The sequence below is a fragment of the Macaca mulatta genome, chromosome 18 (assembly GCF_049350105.2).
Source record: "Macaca mulatta isolate MMU2019108-1 chromosome 18, T2T-MMU8v2.0, whole genome shotgun sequence".
In the NCBI taxonomy this organism is placed as follows: Eukaryota; Metazoa; Chordata; class Mammalia; order Primates; family Cercopithecidae; genus Macaca; species Macaca mulatta.
Genome location: NC_133423.1, coordinates 45659210 through 45683505, shown reverse-complemented (window position 1 = coordinate 45683505; position 24296 = coordinate 45659210). Strand labels below are relative to the sequence as shown.

At 45.6% G+C, this 24296-nt stretch overlaps 1 protein-coding gene across 2 annotated transcripts in view; it reads right to left on the bottom strand.

Annotated features, from left to right (window-relative positions):
- Positions 1-24296, bottom strand: part of ST8SIA5 (ST8 alpha-N-acetyl-neuraminide alpha-2,8-sialyltransferase 5) — an 89876-nt gene that overhangs the window by 48940 nt on the left and 16640 nt on the right. The gene's annotated exons all lie outside the window — the stretch shown is intronic.

Here is a 24296-nt window from a genome sequence, read left to right as displayed (position 1 = left end):
GCATTTTGTCCTCCTCAAAAGCCAGACACACTTCAGAGCTTTGAATAAAATCTACAGTATTCCAGCACACAAGGATACCATTTTTGGTTCAAGATGTGCACTCAACACATGTTTATCTCCACTCCTTCCCCAACGCTCACTAAAATGACAGCAAAGGGATAAATACAGACATGCATGTGGGGAGAAGGACATAGAAGGGGCCAGCAATAACATGCTGGATGATGAAAAGCACAAGGTCACAGACCTCACCAGAGAGTGGACACCTGACTGCCTGCAAAAAGCAGATCTACTCGCAGTGAACAACTCAGGAAGGCTCAGGAATGGAAGGTCCCCAGGCCAGCAAAGGTGGGAGTGCAAAATGGAGCTAAGAGCAGGATTGTTTGAAGTCCACACAAAAAGCAGTTAGACAACCCTCTCCCCAATGCCCTGTGAATTCCCATACCAGGCCCTCTTCCCAAGCCCAGGCAGCCTGGCCACTCTACCTGCCCACCTCACAGATGTCAGGAGATTGCTTTCTGGGGAAACTGACTCACAGAAGTTCTGCGCTGTTTTCTTATATCAGAGACTCTGCACTGAAAACAGCGGGTGTGCCTGAAAGTCTGCTTACTGAGTGCACCTGGCTTCTGAATGCTTGGGCCACACACCTGCCTTCCAGGTTTGTTGAGGGATGGGTTTCTCAGGAGGGAAACTGACCTGCTCAAAAGAAACAGATATGGAGGAAAGGGTTGGTGCCTGCTTAATCGCCCCAGGGCAGGCTTTCTCAGCCTGGCACTATGGCATCTGGGGCTGGCTACTTCTTTGTTGTGGGACTGTCCTGTGCATTATAGGATGCTGAGCAACATCCCTGCTCTCTACCACTAGACGCCAGCAGCATTGTACCCCGGACCCTTCTGTTGCGGCAATCAAAAATGTCTCCAGACATTGCCAGTGTCTCCTGGGGGCAAAATTGCCCCAATTGAGAATCGCTGTCTATAACAATCCACAGAGCTTCCAAGAAACCTTCTAGTGACTTGCTGGCCCTTAAATATAAACAGGCTATTAGGACCATCAGCATGTGAAGAAAACGGTAACGGTCAGAGAACAAAACAAAACAGCTTTCTCTGCTCATGCCCAGTGTGGTCTCAATATGGAGAACGATGCCAGTGAACTCATAAACCTGTACCTCCCAAGGAAATGCTACACCAGCAACCATGTCATCAGTGCCAAGGACCATGTGTCCACGCAAAAGGACACAGGCGAAATTGACAAGGTTACAGGCAGGTTTAACGACCAGTTTAAAACCTGTTATCCAGAGGGCCATTTGCAGGATGGGTGAGTCAGATGATTCCATTCTCCGACTGGCCAAAGCCAATAGCATCGCCTCAGAAAGAACTTTTGACTGGACAGAATCATGGATGTGAAATAGTCCTGTAAATAAATAGTGAAGCCAGGCTTGTTGGCTCATGCCTATAATCCCAGCACTTCGGGAGGCCGAGGTGAGTGGATCACCTGAGCTCAGGAGTTTGAGACCAGACTAGACAACATGGTGAAAACCCATCTCTACAAAAAATACAAAAATTAGCTGGGCATGGTGGCACTCGCCTTGGGAGGCTAAGGCAGGAGAATCCCTTGATCCTGGGAGGTGGAGGTTGAAGTGAGCCGAGATCACACCATTGCACTCCAGCCTGAGCAAGAGAGTGAGACCCTGTCTTGAACGAATGGATGAATGAATGAATACATAAATAAGTAAATAGTGAATCACTTATAAAAAGAATGCAGGGGGAAAAAGACAAATGAAAAAAGAGGAAGGCCGAGCGTAGTGGCTCACACCTGTAATCCCAGCACTTTGGAAGGCCGAAGCAGGCGGATTGCCTGAGGTCAGGAGTTCGAGACCAGCCTGGCCAGCATGGTGAAACCCTGTCTCTACTAAAAATACAAAAATTAGCTGGGCATGGCGGCAGGTGCCTGTAATCACAGCTACTTGGGAGGCTGAGGCAGGAGAATCGCTTGAACCTGGGAGGTGGAGGTTGCAGTGAGCTGAGATCATGCCATTGCACTCCAGCCTGGGTGACAAGAGTGAAACTCCATCTCAAAAAAAAAAAAAAAAAAAAAAGGAAATTTTTTTTCAATAAAACCCTTAATAATAAATAGCCTCTAAGCTAAGGGAATGGGGAAGCAGATGGTCACTGGAGCTGGGAACTGATCCATCCATATCTCCAATAACAGGCTGAGTGCCTGAGTCTCTGCACCTCTTGAGGCCTCTTTAAAGATAACTGTCTCAGTTACCTTCAAAGTCCTTGACTGCAAGTATCACAGATCTGAGCCTTCTTCTATGAGGCCCATGCATGCCCCTCTTCAGAAGTCTAGCTCACCTCCCAAGCGTGTTTCAGCTTGGTCTCTCAGCCAGACCCTAGGCTGAGGAGGCTCCTTGGGGCCCTGCTAGCAGAGAGCTGCACACATGAGGTGCTCCAGCGATGCTTTGCTGAGTGACAGTAGACCCCGTTCTCATACACTCCAGGCTCCACAGCAATGGGGAGCTCAGAGCAAAAGGTACAACTCACAGGACAGAGGCCAAAGCCAAACAAAATGCTTGTCCAGTTCTTAGTCCATTCAAAAAACAAGTGCTCTGGTCTGGTTCTGATTCAATAGTTATTCATTTATCCATTTGTTTATTTATTGAAGTGGTTGTTTCCTTTCAAAGAGATCACCAAGGTATTTCTTGGAGAAAATTTGGGCTTGGTTTATTCGGAAGAGAGACACTTTGAGCACCTATTACGAACCCAGCCCTTTATATAAATGGTCTCAATTCCTACAAACGCCTCACACAGAAAATCTCATGATAGGGCCACGCATGGTGGCTCACACCTGTAATCCCAGAACTTTGGGAAACCGAGACGGGTGGATCACTTGAGGTCAGGAGTTCAAGACCAGCCTAGCCAACATGGTGAAACCCCGTGCCTACTAAATATACAAAAATTAGCTGGGTGTGGTGGCACATGCCTGTAATCACGGCTACTCTGGGAGGCTGAGGCATGAGAATCACTTGAACCCGGGAGGCTGAGGTTGCAGTGAGGAGAGATCATGTCACTGCACTCCAGCCTGGGTGACAGAGCAAGATGAAAGAAAGAAAGAGAGGAAGAGAGGAAGAGAGGAAGAGAGGAAGAGAGGAAGGAAGGAAGGAAGGAAGGAAGGAAGGAAGGAAGGAAGGAAGGAAGGAAGGAAGGAAGGAAGGAAGGAAGGAAGGAAAAGAGAGAGAGAGAAAGGAAGGAAGGAAGAAGGAAAATCTCATTATCTCCATTTACAGCTGATGAAATACGCAGCTCAGAGAGGTTTAGCAGCTTGCCCAAGTAACAAGTAGCCAAGCTAAGATTTAAACCAAGGGCTAACTCTAAATGCTTCTACTCCTAAAAGCCTTTACCAAACAGCCTAGAGGCCAAGAAAACAGTAATATTTCCACCCGAGATTTTGCAAACTAGCTAGTTCACAAACATATCAAATCAACGTCCAGCCCAGGAGTCTGCTATGAGACTCACGGGTCCTTAAAAATAGTCTAACCAGCTAGACTTCTTCCCACAGAATGCATGAATGGTCAGCTAGCCAACCACACTGTCGTCCTCCTACCCATGGTGAGACCCCAAGTCCCTTCACATGGCAGTCCCCTCCCAGGACTATAGAAGTGAGGGACTACTGAGCAGAAAATATGATGACTTAGAAAGACACTCATTATTAAATGGGGGGAAAAAACAAGCTACAAAAGGAGATACACAGTAGTAGTTCCATTTATGTAAGGTTTTATACCAGAAAGCTGGTTACTTTTGTAGCTGGAATGAAAGTTTATTCTTTCTTTTGGTTTAGCAATGTTTACTCATTTATCTCAAAAAAACCTAATTGCATAATTTTCAAAACCAATGTATTATATAATTTAAATTCCATTCCTGAACTAAGGATAGGATCTATTATTAGTCAAAGAAACCCAACGAGGAAGGTGTGTGGAGGTATAAAGGAAGATGACAAAAGGAAAAACATTTCATGGCTGGGCACGGTGGCTCACGCCTGTAATGCCAGTACTTTGGGAGGCCATGGTGGGAGGATCACTTGAGGTCAGGAGTTTGAGACCAGCCTGACCAACATGGTGAAACCCTGTCTCTACTTAAAAAAAAAAAAAAAAATTTATCCAAGCATGGTGGTGCGTACCTGTAGTCCCAGCTACTTGGGAGGCTGAGGCAGGAGAATTGCTTGAACCTGGGAGGCAGAGGCTGCAGTGAGCTGAGGTTGCGCCACTGCACTCCAGTCTGGGTGACCGAGTGAGACTCTGTCTCAAAAATAATAATTAAATAAAACAAATTTGTAAAAAACGTTAAAAAACAAAACATTTTATTCACTCATTCATTTATACAACATTTATTGAGCATCTGCTATGCATCAGGAACTGGTAGTTGCTGGGCCAAGTAACAGCAAAGAGCAAACTCTTGTTTCCAAAATGCTCACCATAAAATTGAGATAAGTACACTAACACACATGGAAATATTAGCAAACAAGAGAGGACAAAATCAAGTGCTTAAATGGAATGCTGTAACTGGTTTTTTATGTCTAATTTATTTTTTCAGAAGGAAAATATTTGAAGTGAATATGACAGGATGTTAACATTTGTTAACACTGCTAATTCTCAGTCATGACTGCATGAATGTTTGTTATATTGTTCTCCATATTCCTTTGTAGTCTATATTTCTACAATAAAACTACATGTTAAAATAAGTTTTAAGTCCAGGCACGGTGGCTCGTGCCTGTAATCCCAGCACTTTGGGAGGCCAAGGTAGGGGAATCATGAGGTCAGGAGTTCAAGACCAACCTGGCCAAGATGGTGGAACCCCATCTCTACTAAAAATACAAAAAAATTAGCCAGATGTGGTGGCGCACGCCTGTAATCTCAGCTACTAGGGAGGCTGAGGCAGAGAATTGCTTGAACCCGGGAGGCGGAGGTTGCATTGAGTCAAGATGACGCCACTGCATTCCAGCCTGGGTGACACAGCGAGACTTCATCTCAAAAAACAAACAAACAAACGACAACAACAAAAAAACAAGTGCTTAACTGTGCTAAACTGGTAATCACTAACAAGGCCTTAGAGTAGCCAAGGTCAGCTTCCTGGACTCAGTCAGCCTTGCAGAATCTTTGCACCTTGCACGTTAAGCTAGGATTGAACACAGCCTTGAACCTAAGGAAATAGAACATATAAAGAATTATGTAAACTGATTTATTCAAGACTGAATTCAGATATTTAGAGGCCCCAAGCACTGAAAAGTGTGTGGTGCCACCTCACGCCCATACTTACTCAAAAGTTATGTGCCTGTTAAAATAAAAATAGCTCTGTCTGGATTTTCTGATTATGAAATCCGGGATATGTTTATGGAGGCTCAGCTTTTCTCTGTCGTGTGGTTATTGCTGACAACCTGGCTCAGCCAGGTCCCCGGTTGTGTAACCCACAGCCATGTAACTTAGCCCCTTGCTCTCGTGGCAATGAATCCTATAGCCATCAGAGGGTGGGGAAAGCTGCCCATGCTTCCCTGAGCCAACTACCAGGGGAATTTCAGGACAGAAGGCAAAAATCACATCTTGGGGAAGCAATTTAAAAACAGGTAGAATTACCTCCATTAATAATACCCTCCAAAAATTGTAAGACATTATCTTATTAAAATTTTTGCCAATGGATTAAAATATATATATGTTCCAGGCACTGTGACAGATTTACAGTTATTTCAAATCCTCCCAAAAGCCTATAGGTGGGCATTAGTATGCCATTTCATAGATGAGGAAACTGAACCTAGGGAGATTAGAGTTACAACCTGCCCAGATACTGTGAAGAACAGAGAAAGTATTCAAGCCCAAGCCCAACGCCAGGGCCCATGTTTCCTCCTTCTCTCCTTTAACCCCATGTTCTCATGCTCTTTTTTGGGGGTAAAAAGACTTTTCCATTGTCCAGTATTTTTAATATTGTTCGAGCTGCTGCCATTGCTGTGGACTGTTTAATGATGAAGTCTATATAAAACAAACCATGGCTAGGCATGGTGGCTCACGCCTGTAATCTCAGCATTTTGGGAGGCTGAGGCAGGCAGATCACAAGGTCAAGAGGTCAACATGGTGAAACCCTGTCTCTACTAAAAACACAAAAATTAGCTGGGCGTGGTGGCATGCACCTGTAGTTCCAGCTACTCGGGAGGCTGAGGCAGGAGAATCGCTTGAACCTGGGAGCGGAGGTTGCAGTGAGCTGAGATCGCACCACTGCACTCCAGCCTGGTGATGGAGTGAGACTCTGTCTCAAAAATAATAATAATAATAACCATAGAATATTGTAAAATGAAGAGGCTGAACTAAGTCATCTCTGAGATCCTTTTCCATTTTGATTGAAGAGCCAAAGTCACAGAATTTCTGGCACTAGAGGAGGCCAGTGGAGGCAATTTTGTGGGGGACACAGGAAGGGGAGGAAGTGGCACATGTGTAGCTCTCCATTCACAGTGTGTGGGCTCCTGCACAATCTGCCTTTGCATATGGTAGGCCTGGGGCCAAGTGTGTGCGAGTGCCCACTCAGACGCTGGAATCTCCAGGGTGGCTGAACAAAAAGAGGATGAATCTATGGGGCACAGGGCACTTGGCGCCATGGACTTGGGTTCCCCACAGAAGCCCCATCCCTGACGCCAGAGCCCAGGACCCCATGTGCTGACTGCTCAACCCAGTGGGGCACAGCGTGCAGCCCAGGTCACCAAAAGACTGGTCATGTGCTCAAGACAAAATGCAACCGAACCCATCCTTGCAAACCACCTCCAATAGCCTCCTGCTTCAGGTTGAGGCCCCCACAGGCTCTGGAGGGTGAAACTGAAGCCACTGTCATTGCTATGCTCTGTTTTTCAGGTCAGTAGAGGACAGGAAGGCAGCTGCTTCTTAGATGGTCTCCTAGGTCTTCATACCTTCCCTGCCCAATGTCCTAAACACTGCCATCAGAGTGAGCTTCCTAAGGAGTATCCCAATAGCACCACTTGTCTGTTCCAGAACCTTCCAAGACTCCCCACGACGCAAAGGACAGGATTCCAGACCCTAAACTCAGTTCCCCAGCAGTGGTCCTGCAGTTTCACTTGCACCCCTCTGCAAACCTCATCTTTTTAAGCCACCATTGTGTTCCCACACTCATCCTGCGCCCCACCTGCCTCAATGTCCCTCAACCTTCAATGTCTAGCTGAAGCACCACCACTTCCCTGAGGCCCTTCTTGACCACTCCGGCCCAGCCTACCGGGCCATCCCACCTTGGAACCAAGTCAGCACTTACTCTCAAACCCCCTACATCTTCTCATCCTGCCTGACTCAGCAGTCACTTCTGCCTGTCTATCTCTGAGTTCTGTCACCCCTACATAATTATGGTCCTTCCTAGGGAAGAAACTAGACTTTATATCTAAACCTGAGCCACAAATTGTCTTTTTCAAGGTCCTTAAGCAATCAGAGTGGGGAAAGGGGGCTAGGGGTGGGTGCCTTGAGGTTCTAGACCTATGGGATCCTAAACCGGGGGTGGGTGCCTTGAGGTTCTAGAACTATGAGATCCTGAGCTCCACCCTCCCCAGAGGCCCCTTTAAAGAAAATTGGAACAGGAGAGTCTCACCAGTCCTGGGAAAGAGGAAGAAACAGAGGGAGGGGAGGCCAGCCAAAAACACATGCCAGACTGCTTGTTGAGTTCAGCCCTCCAGGGGCAGGCAAAGGGGCTGCAGCCATAGAGATGTTAGAGGTGCCACCAGGCAAACTTCCACCCAAGAGACAAGGTGTACAGTGGATCATCCAGAGCTAGTAAGGGGCACCAGGCAGGGAGGGGTGTGAGTTGAAGGGCCACAGGGGCTGTCCCCTGTCCCTAAAGTATCTTACCCATTAACCTGTCACTCAGACTCCAAAAGAATGACAGTGTTGCGGCCTACAATTACAAATGGACTTCTTCAATGTTAGGAGATACTGCTGCTGACCTCAAGAACTGACAGTCTGGTTTTAACCATTAATTGGGAAATGACCACCTTGCACAGGTGGGGTCCTGGGAAGAGTCCAGAGGTTGGGGGGTAGCGAGAGGACAGAAAAAGCAGCGAGCTGGAGAAGGCCAGGCCAGGGCTCTGCTAAGAACTGCAGCACTAATCCCAGAAACTGCTAGTTCTCAGTGAGGGGCAAATAGCTCCAATTGCTAAACAGCCTTTCGCAGGATTTTAGGCAGAAGTGCCAATTTGATGAGGAAGAAGGCTCTGGATAAGAAGGTGTTATCAGTGCCTCTCCATCACTCACACACCTGCAGCTGCCATGTTCCTTTAAAGGTGTTAACACCAGCCCCATAGGTGGCACTTTCTTCAGAGCTTCAATAGCCATCCAAACAGATGACTCACCTCTGGGCAATGCCTGCCTCTAGAGATTCTTGGATAGAGGGGTTCACATTCCACCATTCACCAGCACTGTGATTCTCAGCACTGAAACTCTCAGCACTGAACCTCTTTAAGTCTCAGTTTTCTCATCTGTCAAAGAGGATGAATAATCCTCAACCTAAGGATATAAACAGTCTACAAAAGCAGACATATAAATGCTAACATGCATATAAAGGCTTTTATATCTAATAATGCACAATTAAAATGTATTTAACCCAATGTTTGCATCCAGAAAAGATAACGGAGTGGTTGATGGACAAGGTGAGAAATCTTCCTTTCCATTTGTACACACTTTTGTAACTTTTGATTTTATACATGCTTGCATTACTTTTTCAAAAAATAAATAAAAGTAGGCCTGGCACTTTGAGAGGCCAAGGCAGGGGGATAGCTTGAACTCAGGAGTTTGAGACCAGCCTGGGCAACATAGTGAGACTCTGTCTATACCAAAAAAAAAAAATCAAAAAATTAGAGCTTGGGAGGCTGCGGCAGGAAGATCTTTTGAGCACAGGAGGTTGAGGCTGCAACTAGTCATGATCACACCACTGCACTCCAGCCTGGGTGACGGGGAAAGATGCTGTCTCAAAAAATAAAAATAAAAGTAAATAAGCAAAAGTAGGCTGGGCACAGTGGCTAATGCCTGTACTTCCAGTGCTTTGGGAGGCTGAAGTGGTAGGAGAGACCCGGAGTTCAAGGCTGCACTGAGCTATGATTGTGCTACTGCACTACAGCCTGGATGACAGAGCAACACCCTGCGTCTAAAAAAGAAAAAAGAAACAACAACAAATATTTACAAAAAATAAACAAAATTAAATTTTGGTGTGTGTTTAATCTGACTAGTAACCAAAGACATGCAAATGAAAATAATACAATCTTTTTTTTAACCTATCAAATTGGTAAAATATATGTAATGTTAATACTCAAGGCTGGTCTTTGGTATCAACTTTCTGAAAGAGGATTTGGAAATAGCTATCAAAAGGTTTAATAATGCTTATACCTTTGGTCCCAGTGATACCCCTTTCAGGATTTTATCCTCAGGAAATTATCAAAATCACAAAGAGGGTTTGAACCAGACAGACTGTTGTCTCAAGTCTTATTAATCAGGCAACCTAAACAGGCACCATTAGGAAAAGGCTGGGGACTGCAGTGCTTCAGAATGATGGGAGGGCTGGCACGGTGGCTCACACTTGTAATCCCAGCACTTTGGGAGGATGAGGCAGGAGAATTGCTTGAGCCCAGGAGTTCTAGACTAGCTTGGGCAATATAGTGAGACCCCATCTCTACTAATTTTTTTGTAATTGGCCGCGCATAGTGGCACACACCTATAGTCCCAGCTATTTGGCAGGCTGAGGCAGGAGGATCACTTGAGCTTGGAGAGTGAGGCTACAGTGAGACCTGACTGTGCCACTGCACTCCAGGCAGACCCTGTCTCAAAAAAAACAAAGAAAAAAAAACCACATGGATGGCCATGTAACCACCAAAACATCATATATATAAAGACGTTTTAAATGACATAGGGAAACCATTAAATTTAAGCAAAAAAAGTCAGAATATATGTGTAAATTCACTATTATTTCATACATCTTTTTAAAAAGTGCTTAGTGGAAAACCTGAAAGAAAACAAGTCAAAAAGTTCTGATGTCTCTGAGTGGTAGGATAATATGAAATTTTTTTTTCCTGCTTCTTCCTACTTTTTGGCTCTGAAAGCTTTACGATGAACAATGTATTATTTTTATAACCACATTAAAAAGTGGGAACAATGTAAACTCAAAACAATAATAGTAATAATAAAATAATAATCCTAGACAACTTTCTAGGTTGCTTAGAGGCACACAGTAGGTCCTCAATAAATTCTTCTGGGACTGTCTCAAATAAGAGAAGAAGCCTTCTTTTTATTCCTCTCCTTTTTCTTAGAGTATTACGTTAGCAAACTTGTAAGTACTTTCTCTTCTTTAAAATGTGTAGATAAATCATTTTCAAAATTAAACAGGTTTGTGGCCGGGCGTGGTGGCTCACGCCTGCAATCCCAGCACTTTGGGAGGTCAAGGTGGGTGGATCACAAAGTCAGGAGTTTGAGACCAGCTTGGCCAATATGATGAAACCCCATCCCTACTAAAAATACAAAAAAATTAGCCAGGCGTGGTGGCACAAGCCTGTAATCCCAGCTACTCGGGAGGCTGAGGCAGGAGAATTGCTTGAATCCGGGAGGCGGAGGTTGCAGTGAACCGAGATCACGCCACTGCACTCCAGCCTGGGTGACAGAGTGAGACTCTGTCTCAAAAAGAAAAATTAAACAGGTTTTTCTTCAGTTTTATGACCCAGGGCCTTCCTTCTCAAAAATCTGGGAGCTATCTCTTTGAAATGTAAAAATCAAGGAAGACAGTACTCCTATTTCCAAGTTTCTGCAGGAAGGTAGGAATCTCACTTCAGTGGGTGTCTTGCTCCGGCTTGCAAAACTATCTCCTGTCATAAAGATATGAGAAGTTTGTTTCTCCTCTGGATAAAGCCAATTAGCTAACACAGATGGTCACCCCAACTACCAGGTGAAGTGAAGATGAACTCTGTGTGACAAATGGCTCTGTCAACTACAGGAGGGCTAGTTGTTTATCCGGAGAAGATGCGGGTAGCGGTTGTAGCTGCCTGGCTATGTCAAGGGGGAGATTTCTTTCTGTCTTTGCAGTCTCTTAGCAGATTGCTTGTGATGAGCACTACATTCTGATTTAACGCTTATTCAATAATAAAAATATTTTCTTTCTCTACCAAAAGAAAAAGAAAAAGGCCTTTTGGTAACTCTTTCGGCGTTGCACAAACAGGAGGAATGGTAATGACGATGATGGCTGGTATTAACACAAAAATGAAAAATGATGAAAACAAAACAGGGACAGTTGTTTCATGCTGAAAATGTCATGCCTTTCTCCTGAGTAACTGCTACTGCCCATACCCGTCGGGGAACTAGAGGTCACCCACCGATCACCGGGCTCAGGGCCCCCTTCACCTCCCTCTTGCCCCAGCAGGAAAGCCCAGGCCCCTGTGGAAAGCGAGGACCCCAAGGATCAGCAGCCAGAGTGGCTGGAGCCACTGATCTGAAAGCCCTTCCTGACCCAAGTCTTGACCAAGAACAAAGCCAAATCTGCTTCTCCTTCAAGACAACTCAGTCTCAAGCCAGCAGCCACCCCAGAACAGATGCCCTTACCTTCCTGATGGATCCATCCTGGCCAGGGGAGGACCCTGCTCATCCTATGACCGTCATCTCTAAAGTTAGGGATGGCACCATAACATTCACACTTTTGCTCAAGAAGCTCTCCTTAGAGAGCTCATCTGTGCTCTTCTTGGACCTTTTAGAGTATCACGCACCCTGGGTAAAACAGCCAATAAAAGTAAAACTGCACATTAATCATTTATATTTCCACAAAGTGCTTCACTTCTACCAGGGAGCAAATTCAAACCTGGGCATGAGGGGGCTGGACAGAGAACGAGCAAAGTGAAGGCAACAAGAACGGGGAAGGGTGTCTGCGCTGCCTGAGATATGGGAAGACAGGCCTCGGGTTGCCACTTTGCTTATTTGTCCAAGAGGTGCAGGAAGTCCAGGCTTTTATTTTTCATTTCCCAGTTCTTAAAGGTTGCCAATGAATCCAAACTTGAAACACTGTGCAGACCAAATACGACACGCTGTAGGCTGTGGACCGTGACAGCCCCTGAGTTGCAGCATCTTGCTCTATCCCGACCCCAGTCCTGTGAGGGAGGGAGGCAGAGTACACCATCAGCCATCACAGCTGAGGAAACGGGCATAGAGTAGAAAGTTAGCTCAAGCCACCTGGGGGCAAAGATAGGCCTGGAACCCAGGAGTCCTGACTCCTAGTTCAGTCCTCTCAGCACCCAAGGTCTGGATCCTGTCCTGGGAGTCAGTTGCACACAGCATACCTTGGGGTCTTCCCATATTGGGGTGCTGGGTCAGTGACCTCAGACTTCTGGCCTCATGCACAACACACCTGTTCCCCTTTGCTACCATCCTCACACTGGCCCAGGTGAGCGCATTCCAGGGCCCTGCCTGTCACTACCCCCGCCCTCTTTACAGGCATACAATAGGAATGAGAATGACTGTACTCCCTATCATTACAGGGATAACCTTGAGTAGGTGCTATTCGTTAAAAAAACAATAAAAGAAGTATATCATTCACAAACGTTGCTATTTAACTTTTGTGGGAGGATAATCTACTGAATTATTCATTTGTATTTTCCTTCCTCCATTCTAGAAAGGTAGCTCGGTTTTTTCATCTTCAACCCAGGGCCAACTGGGTTGTGGGGGCTGAAAGGTTTCAGTGCTCAAGAAATTGTGCTGTGAAGAAACTGTGTAAGAGAGTCCTGGGGGAGGAGGGGGGCCAGTGCCTCTGGGTCTGGGGAGGGCTGTGGTGGAAGTGGTGAGACCATGGCCCAAACCAGGAAGCCCGTGCTAGCAGCTTAAGGTCCCTCTCTCCACATCCCTCACAAGGGATAGTAGGACCTCAGAAAGGGGCAGCTTGGGAGGCTGGACCCAGGGCTTCAGAAGCCTCCAGAAAGCAGTGAGCAGATCAGCAAGGCCAGCACAGCCCAGGGGGCCCACGGCATTGTTCTGTTCCACACAAGACCCCCAGGGTCTTCACACAATCCTAGGAGGGGGAAGACCCCGAAGGCACCTCAACACTGGTGGATTCAATTTCTCATAAACTGGTGGGTAAGGTTTAGTCATGTTTTTAATGAAAAGAGAATTTAAAAATGAGCCATTTCTTTCACACCAAGCCAAGCTTGTGAAATAAAATGTATAATTGCTTTCCTATTGTTAATTAGCAAATCACTTGCATTGGACCTCACAGTGTATTGAGGGTACCTTTCTTTTCCCATTCATTCTATTTTTATCTTGTTATATATGTATAATATTTATTTTATTATATTATCCTATATTGGTCCAACAGCCATCCCAGACCACATACTGAGGCTCAACAGCAAGCAAGCCACCAAAGCCTTGCCCCAGCAACTCTTAATTTTCACCAGAGGGAGACAGATATGATGACAGTAAACTAATAGGCGACAAAATGCGCCATATGCTAAAGGGTGAAAGGTGTTGTGGAAGAAATAAAGGGAAGAAAGGGGGATAAGGGGCTTGGGGTCAGGGAGGAATGTTATTCCACACAGGGCAGTCGGGGAGGCCTCTCTGGGAAGGGGACACGTGAGCAGGACAGGAAGTGGGTGATGAGGGGCCAGCCCAGGTGGATGCGCTAGATGAGGCCTGTCCCCTGCAGACGCAGAAGCGAGGGGAGGATGAGCTTTCACTGGGGCTGAGTGAGCCAGGGGCAGGATGGCCAGTGATGGGGCATCAGTTCATGGAAGAAAGGAACACCACCTTTCTGGGGTCCCTCAAAGCCATGTGAGAGGAAGGTGGGCCCAATTTCATCTCTGGAGGAGCCAAGAACTCAGCCAGGAGTCTCTATGGGATGGGCCCAGAATGTAGGCCTCTCCCTGCCCCTAGGGGGCTCTGACTGCCCTTTCCCCACCCGCCCCCCAAAGCCCTCCACCATCCCCAGGTCTAAGTAAGGAGATAGGCCTCTCAGAGAAGGTGCTAGGACCTTCCCACCTAGATCAAAGTGGAGATGCTGCCGGTTGCGCAGCGTTCTCAGCGGGATGAACAGGCGCAATGACCAGGATCTGCGCTCCCTTGCCTGTCCATGCTCCTGACTCACTCTGTGACTCATGTTACTTTCCTGTGATTCTCCAGAGGGTAACAATTCCCTCATCAGAAAAAGGAAGGGGTTTCATTCACCAGGGTCCACCTGGGGGGCCTTTCATTGGTGGCACAAGAAAAGATGCTGTAGGGCAGGAGTGTCTGGAGAGAGGAGAGGAACGGAGAGACCCCCAACCCCTAGGCCGTCCCCCCACATTCCCCCAATCTCCACCCTAGAAGGGAAAGGAGGAAAGTGGTGAGGCTATGACAGACACTGGGGCAGATGGGGCTCTGCAGGTGGCAGCAGGAAGGCCTCCTTGGGACCCTTGGTCCTGTGTCCTGGGGTCCTGATGAGCAGGCGAGCATCCTGGATTCTAAAGCCATCAAGGCTCTGCAGGCCCAGGGGAGTGCAAGCACTTATAGTGCCAAGGCAAGGGGAGGGGGGAGTGCACACCAGGGCACCCAGCCATGGGAGGGGTCCGGAGAGGGACAGAACAAGCTCCAGGTAGAGCCCTGGGACGGCCTCCAGTCTTCATGCTGCAATGGCCTGAGCCTAGGCCCCCAAGGCCAACCTCAGTGCGTTTCTGCTCCCCAGCCTAGTGTCCCAGGCCCCCACTGTCAGCCCACCCCCTCCCAGATTGTCTCCACTGCTCACCTCAGGAAGAGACCGACACAAGCGGGCACCTGGGGCCATCCAACAATGTCATGCCCCTTCCAACTGCTCTTTGTCAGATATTTCATTTAAAGGAAGGGCTCCTACAAGAGGTAAACAGGCGGGGGGAAGGGATGTGCACCAGTCTTGCAGCTCTCCTCTGCATTCAGGCCCTAAACGCACGCCACAGTGAGTACACTGCAGACCCCTCCCTTCTCCTTGGGGGTCCAAGGAGAGATGTGGACATGGTGGGTGACGGTCCCCTCAAACGCTCAACCAAGCATTCATCCCAACCACTCTGTCTGTCAAGAGCTCCCACAAATAATGTTTTATTCATCGTATGACATGCCTGGATTCTCCGTGTGCACACGTGTGCATGCATGTGTGTGTGCACCTGTGTGTGTGCAAGCCTCCGAGGTTAGCGCCTATACTCTCTCCCAAGCCTATGGAACCCAGTCCCACTGAACCTAACCAACCATTTCATTCCTGCACCTGGCTGTTTGCTTCTACAAGTTTCCTTGTTATGGGTTGGATTGTGTCCCCCCAGAATTCATAGCTGAAGTCCTACCCACACCCAACCCCAGCACCGGTGATTTTGACCTTAGCTGGAAACGGGGTCCTTGCAGATGCAATTAGTTCAGCAAGATGATGTCATACTGGAGTAGGGTTGGCCCTAATCCAATATGACTGGTGTCCTTTTGAAAAGGGGAAATTTGGTCATAGAGACCACAAAGGAGACCACTAGGTGAAGATGAAGGCAGAGATCTACAAGCCAAGGAGCACTGAAGATTATCTGCAAACCACCAGAAGTAGGGAAGAGGCAAAGAATAGATTCTTCCTCGCAGCCTTGGAAGGAACTGCTGCTGATATCTTGATATCAGACTTCCAGCCTCCAGAACTGTGGGACAGTAACTCTCTGTGGTTTCAGCCCTCCAGTGTGTGGTCCTTGGTACAGCAACCCTGGTAGTATTCCTGGGGTTGCCTCTCTAATCCTTTGGGCAGAAATCTTACTCTTCCTTTTCCAGGCTCCACTCAGAGCCTGAATCTTGTCCAGTGGTTCCCAAATTGACTCTGTGGAACACTGGGACACCCTTTGAGCCTCTGTAGAGGAGAGGAGGGAAAATGGTGGAGGCAGGGTTGGGAACGAGTGAACTAGGTGGGCAGGACTGGAGCCCCCATCCTGTTTCAAGCAGAGCATCCTTCCTTCTAAGGTGAGCATGGACTCCTACACAGTCCTTGGCCAGAGGGGTCTCTCTGCTCTCTGATTCCAGCAGCAATGAACAAGAGTTTGCACCATCCACTTGGCACTTAGCATATAAGATAGTTGTAAACTCTTCATGTGCGTTTGAGCCCTCCCTGCCCTACCCCAGGAGAGTACCCTGTTTTATCCATCTTGTTTAAGTGTGATAGTTAAAGTGTCAACTTGATTAGATTGAGGGATACAAAATATTGTTTCTGAGTGTGTCTGTGAGGGTGTTGCCAAAGGAGATGAACATTTGAGTCAGTGGACTGGGAGAGGCAGACCCACCCTCAATGTGGGTGGGCACCGTCTAATCAACTGCCAATGTGGCTAGAATAAAACAGGCTTACTGAGTCTCCTGGCCTTCATCTTTCTCCGTGCTGGATGCTTCCTGCCCTGGAACATCAGACTCCAAGTTCTTCAGCTTTTGGACTCTTGGACTTAACACCAGTGGTTTGCCATGGGCTGTCAGGTCTTCGGCCACAGACTGAGGACTGCTCTGTTGGCTTCCCTACTTTTGAGGTTTCGGGAATTGGACTGGCTTCCTTGCTCTTCAGCTTGTAGACGGCCTATTGTGGGACTTTGCTTTGTGATCATGTGAGTCAATACTCCTTAATAAACTGCTCTTTATATATTAGTTCTGTGCCTCTAGAGAACCCTGACTAATACAGTAACCAATGTCTATAGCAGCACCAATAGAAATATACCAGGAGTCACATATATAATTTTAAATTTTCTGGTAGCCACATTATAAAAAAGTAAAAATTCATGTAATAAAATTGCTTAGAACTAAATACACAGACTTACAAATGAGTGCATACAAAATTGGTGAAGTGAGAATTGACGGATTGTATCAATGTGAATTTCCTGGTTGTGATATTGTACTATATTGTTTGGGGTGTTTTGTTTTTTGAGATAGGGTCTTGCTCTGTTACCCAGGCTGGAATGTAGTGGTGCTGTCATAGCTGACTGCAGCCTCAACTTCCTGGGTCCAAGCAATCCTCCCACGTCAGCCTCCTGAGTAGCCAGGACTACAGGCATGCACCACCACACCTGGAGATATATATATATATATATTTTTTTTTTGTAGACACAGGGTATCACTCTGTTGCCCAAGCTAGTCTCAAACTCCTGGGGTCAAGTGATCTCCCACCTTGGCTCCCAAAGTGTTAGGATTACAGACATGAGCCACCATGTCTGGTCATGATATTGTACTATTTTGAAAGATGTTATCTTTGGAGGAAATTAGGGGAAGTAGATACAGGTTCTCTCTGTGTTATTTGTTACAGCTGTGTATGAATCTACAATTCCCAAAAAGATTTTTTGAAAGTGAAAAGAAACAGGTAAAATTAATTTCAATTACATACTTAATTTAACCTAATGTATCTGAATATTATCACTTCAACACACAAACAATATAAAAAAGTTAAGGAGATATGTCACATCCCTTTTTTGTATTATGTCTTTGAAATCTAACGTGTATTGTATATGTACAGACAGCATGTCTCAAGTCAGACCACACTTCCAGTGCTCAGTAGTCACATGGGGCTAGTGGCTAGTGGACAGTGCAGGGCTAGTACACAAAGGGCACTCAATGGATGCTTTCCACATGAATGATGAATGAACCAATTAACCAACCTGAACTAAGAGGGGCCTGAAACTGGGCCTGCAGAATAGCACCTCACCAGCAGAAGGGCAATGGGTGGGGGTAGGGGCACATAGGTGTGGGGACATTGGCTCTGCAGGCACTGCTGGGTGGAAAGAGAACCCCCAAAAATGAACTAGGATTAGAAGGAGGACAACAGCCCAGCCTACCATGGAAGAAAGAGAAAGCACTTGGGAATTCTTGCCTCCTTTTGGGAGTTGTGGGTGTGGCAATGGTGGTCTTAGGAAGTATTGATGCTTTCATCTGCTAAGGAAGAATGGGGAGTTGGCAAGCTGGAGGAGTGAGGGGAGGGAGGTTTGGCCTTCCTTTGCCCAGAGACTCGGCAAATGCAGCATAAAATCAGATGGGATCTCAGGCTGGAGTGAGCGTGGATGCATTTTATTCTCCCAGGACCTGCCCCTCTGCCCCTCAGTGTGGCATTAAACCCCCAGAACCCACAGTGCAGCATCCCACACACATATCCTGGCTTGCCTGCCTCATTTCCATTCCCTCCACCCAGCCAGTCCAGGGGCTCTGCAGGACCTGTGGGCCCCCTAGAAGGAGCCGGCAAAGCCCAGCCTGAGCCGTTCTTCTGAAAGACCAGTCCCTTGTGCCCCACGTCACCAGAGCTGGAAGACAGGAAGCCATCTTGTCCACCCACTCACACTGCATGAGGCTAAACAGAGACCAGACAGGCCGTCAGTCAGCTTCACAGAGCACTGGTGTCTAAAAAGAAACTTTCAAATCTTTGATAGCTTCCATCACCCGCTCCTCCTACCTCAACACCTCAGCCTGTCCCCAGATCCCCCCACATCCAGTCTCTGAGACCCATCAGTTCTTCAAAGCCTCTGTCAGGTCCCACCAGGCTACTCCCACCACCCTCATTGCTGTCTCCTCTGAAACCTACAAGATTTATAGTCTATGCCACAAAACTGCGAGTTTATTTATACACTGTCTTACATAATTTTTCATGTTTGTCTCTTTAAGTGTTCTGTAAGTTTCTTAAGGACATGAATCATACCAAATAATTCTTTAGTAGCATCCCCTCTCCCCAGTGCAAAGCTGAGGGGGTGTTTAATGCATGTTTCTTGATTGTTAGGATAAAGTTTCAGGATTCCCTTTGTATGAATCCATCCATTGAACAATTAGTGTCAGGCACTGTGCTACGACTTGAGAATTCAGAGGTGAACAAAGCATCTCTTACAAGGGTCTTACCACCTGTGTGACTTTACACATGTTACCTCCCCTCTCTGCATGAATATGAAATAAGGAAAACTATCTATTTAATAGGACTATGGAGAGGATTAAATGAAATAATCCTCATTTAGGATTAGCTTCTTAGGTTAGAACCTGCCTCATGATCCCTTAGTGAATGTTAATAATTAGTTTTTTTTTTTTTTTGAGACAGAGTCTCACTCTGTTGCCCAGGCTGGAGTGCAGTGGCATAATCTTGGCTCACTACAACCTCCACCTCCCAGGTTCAAGCGATTCTCCTGCCTCAGCCCCCTGAGGAACTGGAATTACAGGCATGCACCACCACGCCCGACAAATTTTTGTATTTTTAGTAGAGATGGGATTTCGCCACACTGGCCAGGCTGGTCTCAAACTCCTGACCTCAGGTAATCTGCCCACCTCAACCTCTCAAAGTGCTGGGATTACAGGTGTGAGACAAACTCCTGGCCAATAGTTAATATTATTACCTGATGAATCCTTCACCTGTGGGGAGGAGGGGTGTCCCTAGGATAATAGGTATGGTTAAGAGCTAAATTAAGAGAATTATTAGATAAGAAGTGAATGACCTGGATACATCAAAAAGGAGAAATTAAATCCTCTAAGTGGTAAATCACTGGAAAATAGAAATGTCAAAAAAAAAAAAAAAAAGGTAGGGGGAGGCAATGAAGAAGAGACGGAATCCGGGAGTGAGAGGGTATCACTGTGCTCCTGAGGGATATCTGAGGAAGGTGCAGGAAACTCACATCCAGCACCTGGTGCAGGGCTGGGCATATGGCAGGTCAGAGCCAGGATTAGACGAAAGCCAGCAGGGCACCCAGTACAGAACATTTAAAGAGGTCCTCATTCTCAGGCTCATGTAAGTACAATGCTGACACCTGAGAGTAGGGGCCACCTTAAATTTTGTTCCCTGGATCACTTGCTGGCTTCACCTCATCTCAGTTTTGCAGCAAGTGCTCAAGAGAAACTTGCTCTGACCAGTAAAACTGGAAAGTCACTCTGCTGACCCACTGCACACCCAGGCTGCAGTCAGAGCAGCATCCCTTCTTTCTAGGGCACCCTCCCCCTCGAGAACCACACTCCAGATAGATCCTCCAGTCCCTATGGTACCAATCTCCTGGGGCTGTGCCTGCTTCTCGGGGCAGTCAAACAGAAGGCTTTGTCCCCTGGGTCGGGGGAGAGTTGGCTCAGTGATGAGGGCCTTCGAATATACACATGTAGGCAGCACAAAGTCAGGTTGTACTTCTCCTTGACCCAGTTTCACATCCTCAAGTCTCAGGCCTGCACCAGCCACATGCAGGCAGCCCAGCTTTGTGCTCTGAAGGTGCAGGAGAGAGGAAGGCTGGAGGTAAGACAAAGCATAGGAGGGTCCTCTGTACTTGAGGCAGGAGAAAACTCCTGGCCTCAGTTCCATTGCACAATCACATAGGAAAGCAATGGGACAGTGCTGAGCAGGATGTGCTAAGTAGAGACACCATGATGCTGTGAATTCAAAGGAGAGAAAGAACACCGTGGGCTGAGACCAGAAAGAGAAGCAGGATTTGGACTGAAAGACAGCTGGGAGGGGACAGCAGGTGGGGAGGCAGCGTGGGTGAAGGCCCAGAGTTAGGACAGATGTGACACTCGTAAAAGACCCTTTGCTGGTCAGGCGCGGTGGCTCATGCCTGTAATCCCAGCACTTTGGGAGGCTGAGGCAGGTGGATCACCTGAGGTCAGGAGTTCAAGACCAGCCTAGCCAACATAGCGAAACCCTGTCTCTACTAAAAATACAAAAATTAGCTGGGCGTGGTGGCACAAGCCTGTAATCCCAGCTACTCAGGAAGCTAAGACAGAAGAATTGATTGAACCTGGGAGGCGGAGGTTGCAGTGAGCTGAGATCGCACCACTATACTCCAGCATGAGTAACAGAGCGAGACTCCATCCCAGAAAAATAGATCCTTGGCTGACAGGGGAGAAGCATTCAACTTCCAGAGTGGGCTTCAGCACAGACTGACAATTAGGGGTGAGATTTTTGTTTGGGGAACAGAGACATTCGAAGACTTCTATTTCTAACAAAATGGCCGACTGAGAAGCCCTCTGGGGCAGGTGCTGTGACATACCCCCCCACATCACCATCAGGAATGAAGGACTTCTCCCCACCTGTTGGGGGTGCCATGAGCCAATAGCCCTCAGCTCTCATTCCTCTTTGAGAATTGCCGCAGGTGAGCGGAGCCAACTTACTCAAGGTTATGTCCTCTTCCAGGTCATATATCTCTTCCAGGTATAAAGGTCAGGCACCCTCACCCCAACTCTGGGCAAGTCTTAAGAGACAGCCCAGCTCCAGGGCTGCCTATGGGGTCCACTGAGGCTTTCTCTGGAACTCTATTGCTGCTCAATTTCTCCCTGTGACCAGTCATATTTCCTTCTCTCTTTCTCAGATATTGATCCCAAGAGCTCTTCTCAATAAACATCCTACACTCTAATCTCTGGCTCAGAGTCTGCTTTCCAGGGAAGCCAATCTGCAACATCCTCCCACTACAAAACACTAAAATAACAATTAAAATGTATTTTAAATGCCTTATTAAATGGATGAATAGTCTGGCAAGAAAAGAAGTAGTAGACGCATTCCTCAGTCAATCTCAGTGATTCATGCTTCCCTTGTAATGGCCAAAGGGCCCTCCCAAGGCACAGGTCACACTAGGAACCTCCTCCTAAAGCCAAGAAAACACAAATTATGCAAAAGAAAAGAAGGGAGAAAAGGCAAGGTATGCAAAAACACAAAAAATATGATGGCAGAAATAAATCCTTAGTCATTAGTAATCACAATAAATGTAAATATACTAAACTTTCTAGGCAGAAGACAGAATTTGTCAGACTAGGTATTAAAAACTGTAAGTATGTGCTAGTTACAATAGACAGAATGAAAGACATGCAAATTTTTTTTAAAAAGGAATCAACATGATAAATATCACGTTCTCTCACCACAATACCTTTGAGTTAAAAAAATCAAAAAGATAAGGAAAAACTTGAAGTCTCTGGACATTTAAAGCACTTCTAACTTCATGAGTGAGTAAATTATGATAGAAATTAGAAAATAATTGCAATTCAAGATAATGAAAATACCTCTGGTATTTACTAGCTGTATGACCATGAACAAATTACTTAACCTCACTGTGGCTGTTTCCTCAACTATAAAATAAGCATGGTAACAGTATCTATTACTTGTGTTATATGGATTCAGTATGTTAACATATAAAGCACTTGGGCTAGTATCTAGAACATAGTAAATGCAATGCCATTCTGAGTTCTTGTTATCATCATCATCCCCAAATTGAAGGAATTTAATAAAAGAAATATTTAGAGGAAATTTTATAACTTCAAAAGTTTACATTAGAAAATAGAAAGATGGATAATTGAAGATATAAGCACCCAACTTAGGAAGTTAGAAAAATGACAGAATAAAATCAAAGCATAAAAATTAATAAGATAGCAAATATCCAAGAGAAAATCAGCAACACCAAAATCTGATCATTTTACAGAGACAATGTAAAAAATAGAAAAAGAAACAAGCAAATGCTGTTAAGAATAAAAAGGGGCAAAATGATGGATATGACAGAGATAAAATACAGCATATTATAAATTTTGCCAATAAACTTGATTTTTTTAATTCCTAGAAAAATATAATTTACCAAAATTGAAGAAATAGAAAACTTAAATACTCTTACAGTCACTAAAGAAATGGATGAGTAACTTGATTAGTAAGTCTTAATTAGTAAGACTTAATGGATTAGTAAAGTCTTCCCATATGGAAAACATGAGGTGCAGATGGTTATACAGGTGAGGTCTACCAAACATTTAAAGAACAGATGAATCTCAAAAACGTGCATAAGTCATTACACAGAATTAAGTATTAACATTCTTAACTCATTTGCAAGACTGATTTTAAAACCAGGCAGACAGTACGATAAGAGAAAATTACATGCCAATAGCATTCAAGAAAAGGAACAGATCATCCTAAATAAAAATAACAGCAAACAAAATCTCACATCATATAAAACAAATAATAGACCATAAACAAGCTGGGTTTACCCCTAAAATTATAACTTGAACATCTATTAATGTAACTTACCACATCAAAAGATTAAAGGGGAAAAACTACACACCGTTCAATAGATGCAGAAAAAGTACTTATAAAATTAATATCTAAATACAATTTTTGGCTGGATGCAGTGGCTCACACCTGTAATCCCAGCACTATGGGAGGCTAAGGAGGATGAATCATCTGAGATCAGGAGTTCCAGACCAGCCTGAGCAACATCATGAAATGCCATTTCTACTAAAAACACAAAAAGTAGCTGGGCATGGTGGTGCATGCCTGTAATCCCAGCTTCTCGGGAGGCTGAGGCACGAGAATTGCTTGAATCCAGGAGGCGGAGGTTGCAGTGAGCTGAGATCGAGCCACTGCACTCCAGTCTGGGCACCAGAGCAAGACTCCATGTCAAAAATAAATAAATAAATAAATAAATAAATAAATAAATAAATAAATAAAATTTTCAAAATAAAAAAAAACAAAACTTTTAACACATTCTACAAATGTATGGAACTTTACCTATTAGAAGATATCTTAAAAAAATAAGCAAACATATTCAATGATGACACTTTTTTAACATTCCCTTTACAATTAGGATTAATCATAGCATATGCAAAAATTAACTAAAAATGGGTCAAAGATCTCAATGGCAGAGCTAAAACTATATAACACTTAGAAAAAAGTTTAAGTGTAAATCTTTGTGATGTTGGATTAGGCAATGGCTCCTTAGATATGACACCTAAAGCACAAGTAATCAACAATAACAACAAAAAGAAAAATTGGACTTCATCAAAATGTAAAACTTTTGTGCTTCAAAGGACCACCAAAAAAGTAAAAAGATATGTTTTGCAAATCACGTACCTGATAAGTGACTTATACTTGAAATAAATAAAGAACTCTTACAATTCAATAAGAAAAAGCAAAATAATCCACCTTAAAAATAGGCAAAGGGACCTCTGTGGGCAGGGCATAGCTGAAAAAAGGCAGCAGAAACTTCTGCAGACTTAAACGTCTCTGTTTGACAACTCTGAAGAGAGCAGTGGTTCTCCCAGCACGGTCTTTGATCTCTGAGAACAGACAGACAGCCTCCTCAAGCAGGTCCCTGACTCCCATGTAGCCTGACTGGGAGACACCTACCAGTATGGGCCGACAGACCCCTCATACAGGCAGGTGCCCCTCTGGGATGAAGCTTCCAGAGAAAGGATCAGGCAGCAATATTTGCTGTTCTGCAGCCTCTGCTGGTGATACCCAGGCAAACAGTGTCTGGAGTGGACCTCCAGCAAACTCCAATAGACCTGCAGCTGAGGGACCCATGAGAAGGAAAACTAACAAACAGATAGGAATAGCATCAAC